The following is a 5,069-nucleotide window of genomic DNA, read 5'->3' as shown; positions in this document are numbered from 1 at the left end:
GCAGGGAAAAGAAAAGATGGAGATTCTGGAAAAAAGGACCTTAAGCAAGTGGGAAAGGATGAACAAAGCCCACCCTGAATAAACTATAAGCTACGCCATATCCTATCACGATATAACGCTAAAATATCATTCATCCGCATTCAAACTATGGAAAGAGAGATGAAGAGACCATTTATCAAGAAGGAGAACAGCGGAGGAAGACGGGAGAGGAAAAAAGATGAAAAGGAGAAGCGACAGCGCGATCTGTGGAGAGGGAAAACAATGTGTATCGGCCATCTTTTATTTGCGGAGGGCTTCTCGGGGTGGGGTTCGTGTACCTGTTGGATTTGTCTTCCTTCGTGGGGGTCGTTCAGTGGCTGACGATTTCAGTTCATCATATTTAGTTTAAAAAAAAACGATTATTTGGCTTTAAAATTAACTTGGGGACTAGGGTTGAAAAAACTGTTTCCATGAACCTGGATACAAGATCCCCCCCCCCCCGATATGGCTTTAGGAACCGACAGCCCCCTCTCTCCTCCGTACACCAGCCAATTAAGCTTCTTTTCATACGATTCCGCAATAATAATCCCGATTATCGGTGGTAATAAGGCACTGCGATATATATATATTTTTGTTATTCATACTTTATATTTTAAGATGATTTCTCTGACTACCTGTATTTTATGAATCGTATTACTTTATATAAATATATAAATACAGACATAGATAGAAACGTATATATATATATATAAATCTGTCGTGTGTCTTTTATTTTGATACCGAATAAGAAATATGTCCGGTAACGATGCTGATTATACGGCGACAGCGTTGATTTGAATTCTGGGTCCATGGGGGCGTCTTTATTGTTTGATTATACAGCTGCAGGGCTTGGCAGACCCCCCGGGGGACAGGGAGCCCTGCCCTTTAAAAATATTACTGTTGGCACATCCGCTAAACAGGAAATAAAAAAGTACTTTTTGTTCGGTGGTGTTGTCTGAGGCGTTACGTTACGTTTATTTATATAGCGCCGGCAGATACCGTAGCGCTGAGGCAGTACACTGTCCCTTTAAATGCTTTGGTTGATGGGTGTCTCACCTCTGTGGGGGGGGGGCGGTGAGAGTGTTATATGTGAGAGTGGCAAGCCTGGGGGGCAGATGTGCATAACTGGGGGGGGCAGGTTGGCAAATAAAAGGAAATAAAAACAAAAAATATATATTTTTCTCAATCACAGCTTTTATTAAATATGAAAAAATAGTTTACATGAATTAATATTTAATATAGGGTCGTCTTATATTCAGGCCCCCCCCCCTAAATTAATATTCAGATTTGGGGGGGGTCGTCTTATAATCGAGCAAATACGGTACCTACTTCGTTACCTATGAACGACAGTACCTACCCGCACCACCAGCGAGCCAGGGGGCTAACAAGACTAGTTGCCTGCATGCGCAGAAAGCGCTCTCCTATTAATTTGTGTAGGACCGCTTTCCTTAATACGCATTCTTTATTGAAGGGCTTGTAGAGGACACCAGGCTGTCTCTTTAATGTCTTTGTAACTTTTTTTCACCCCATCTCCTGTGTCCTACTAGCAAAGTCTTTATGTATTACGATGGTAAAATATTAACCCTTAAGGCCCTCGCTTTGCTTCGTTATTGATCCTGATTAGAAAGGTGAATGGCGGCTCAAACAGCGAACGCGACACGAATTCGACAATTGGACATCAGGAACAGGTGAGCTGCAATTCCCTAAACTACCAGGAGGAGGCACTGTAGTATTGAAAAGAACATTTTCTACTTACATACAGAATGTTAGGGCTGTACAATGGGACCTTATTATTTATTGTATATTTATAGCGCCATCACATTCCGCAGCGCTGTACGCTGAGACATTCCACCCGGCTAAGAGTTCATTTTTCAGGAGAAGCAGAAGTAGAAAAAGTGGTTTAAATCCATTTCCATTACTGCACTCAGCAGCTAGGAGGCGCCACCAGTATTTTTTGATCCTGTGTTTTAGGAATTAAATGCATGGAGTTCTCTTAAACGACAGAAACCCTGGTGCTGCCCCTGAGAAGGGCAGGTGCCCACCGCCCGGGGTATACGGACCCTTTAAGCGCCAGCTTGCTGTATCAATGTTTTCCTCTCCCCTCTAACACCTAAAGGGTTACTTGTCGTAGACAAACATGATCCACTGCATTCTGATTGCGAAACATTTGATGAGTAACCGCGTGCTTGGAGGGGTTAATGGGAGTAGGAGTCCGGTTCACCTGTGCCAGGTATCACATAACATGGGAGGGCCTCTGACGGCCCCTCTCTCCCCAGCCGTGAGATCCTGAGCCCTCCTGCCGCTCTCAATATCTCACCCCAGTTACTCCCTGTTGTCGTAGCGGGTGTGGAGGTTGTGGACGCCGTCCAGCTGGCACCAGCGTGTGATAACACACGGCTCTGTACCTGCAGGGAAGCCTTTGTCAGCCCGTGGGTGGCTACATGGATGAGCCTGCCAGTGGATGAGGACAGCACACACCTTTAAATGATGCGGATTACACACCTGGCAATTCTCACTGCCGAGTGGTAAAGGGGCAAATCCTAAAGGTTTTCACCCATTGGGTGGTAGTTTAAGACAAAAATTGAAATCTATACTTAAATACAGGCAAAGCGGGTGAGGGGCAATTGTTTCCTTTGGTGTGTCTGTTTTGGGCAACTTCCAGAAGCGGTGTCTTACTTGCTTCATGATTACGCAGTACCGAGAACATCAGGACTGGATCCTTTATGTGCTCCTATTGTCATCATCATCATCACGCCGTAGCATTGTGTTACACGGGCAGGGCTGTGATTCAGGCACCATGCACGCAAAGCTGCAGCTTCCCACTAACCGGGACAGTTACTGGGATCACCCGGATGTTGAAGCTGTCCCGGGAAATTTAGGCTCCTAGAAACAACATGGAAGTATGAAAGGGAATTGTTTTTTTTTCTGCTGCTATGGCAACAAGAATAATCCGTTAAGTGTGTTGTTTAACTTTAACTGCAGATCTCTTTCTTACTGAAAACCGGGGTAAAAAATGGGGTATGAGATGGGGCATTTCACAAGCAACCGTAGAATATGAGACATGCACGAGGAATCCGCATTATTTGTAGACAGACGGACCAATCAGAATGAAGACGCTTATCAACGGGATGGGTGACTTATTGAGTCATAGTCTCCGTTCTCCTGGTCATGTGACTTCACATTAGAATGAAGAATCTCTTATATCTTGGAGACGGAACAAAGATATCACTTTCTAAGCGTGATAGCCTAAAACACGCGTGTGTAACACGGCGTCGGGAGATAAAAGCCGCACGCAGACCAACGCCACGGGTTCTTCCGTCCTTCATGCGTCATTCCTGGACGTCACGGGCGAGGACGGGGCCTGGGCTTATCTGATAGCCCAACGCGTTTCACGGTCACAGCGAAGGACCAGCGAGAAACCTTCCGCTAGCTGTCAGAATCACCTTCAACGTAGGAGAAGGCAATGGCCTGCGCTCTGCTTTAAAGGCTTCACGTTTATTCACAAAAAGAAAATTCCCTTTATTCAAACCATTTTGTCGTGTAATTTATTACGCCACCTAAACATTGCTTTCCGTACCTGCGCGACTAGACAGAACGTGGCGGGTGATACCCAACGGCAAAGGGAAAAACTTGGAAAAATCATACCTTTGATATCAGTAAATAAATAAATATATAAATATATATACACTGAGAAGCCTGTATAGCCCAAGCCATAGAAACATAGAACATGTCGGCGGATCAGACCCATTCGGCCGTCCATTCTGCTTTAAAGACTATTTTAGATCCAGGAGCCATATGCTTACCCCATGCATGTTTAAATTCAATCACTGTATTATCCTCTACCACTTCTGCTAAACACCCTCTTGGAAGTACTGTGGTTTTATTACGAATGTCACTTGGCCACGCGTTGCTGCGGATGTATTGAACATATAGGGGATTATATATAAACCGGTGAAGAGGTTCTTGCCGTCAGGCAGACGTCCGGCTCGGGTGGCCGGATCTGGAAACGCGTTGGTCCAGGAAATGATTTCTAAAGACTTTTGTATTGAGCTCCCGGCTCTGTGCGGATCAGAGGATTATAAATCAGTCCCATGGGTGGAACGCTCTGCAGGATAATCTACAGTCAGGGGGTCACTCCGTATTAGATACAAACCCAGCAGAACCCGAGCCGGTCCCGATAATCTGCAGTCAGGGGGTCACTCTGTATTAGATGCAGAACCTGAGCCGGTCCCGATAATCTGCAGTCAGGGGGTCGCTCCGTATATTTGATGCAAACCCAGTCCTGGTAAGCTGACGAAGCTTTGTCAATGTAATAAATAAATAAAAAAACTCTCTTACGCTTTGTGAAATAAATAAATTATATATTATCTTTTCCCTTCATCATCGTAACATAAAAGGAACATCGAGAAAAACACAAAAGCAAAAACAAAAAGGAAAATATATACACGTAAAAGTGCAAGAATAACTGTACAGCTGTAAATATTTACACCCTTCACAGAACAGAATAGCAATCTTTTTTTCACAGGTTCAGGCAGGGACTTTTAACTCCAATACTGCATTAAAGAACAGACGCTGTCCACGCCGACAGATTTCGGTAGGATAAGGCTTTCCGGAAAAATCTGAAAAATCTCGCAGGCAACCAAAATATTTTAGGTACAGACCGGAAAAAAAAAGAAAAAAAAAAATCTCTTAAGGCAACCGCAATAGGTATAAAATTCATTGGGCGGACCCCAGGAAGTCAAAGAGTTAATCATTTCAGGCTCTTTAAATGATAAGATAGCAGGTAAAAGCTGTTGGATATTAAGTCAGTATGATAATAAAAAAATAAAAAGACCGACAGCACGGGGTTGGCCAGCTTCCATCGTTCTTGGCTAATGATTATCGCCTGAGGCTGATGGGAGTGGCGTCAAAAACATTAGTATTAAAACCATCGCCCACTTCATTTTTTTGTTCAGCACCAAAAAGAAGCCTTGCAGAATGTAAAAATTACCAAAAGCTAAATTTCCGCCGTCATATCCTGTTGGATACATACAGGGGGCCGCAAAATAGGA

The sequence above is a fragment of the Spea bombifrons genome, chromosome 4 (genome assembly GCF_027358695.1).
Source record: "Spea bombifrons isolate aSpeBom1 chromosome 4, aSpeBom1.2.pri, whole genome shotgun sequence".
Lineage (NCBI taxonomy): Eukaryota > Metazoa > Chordata > Amphibia > Anura > Pelobatidae > Spea > Spea bombifrons.
Note: the sequence above shows the minus strand (reverse complement) of the source record.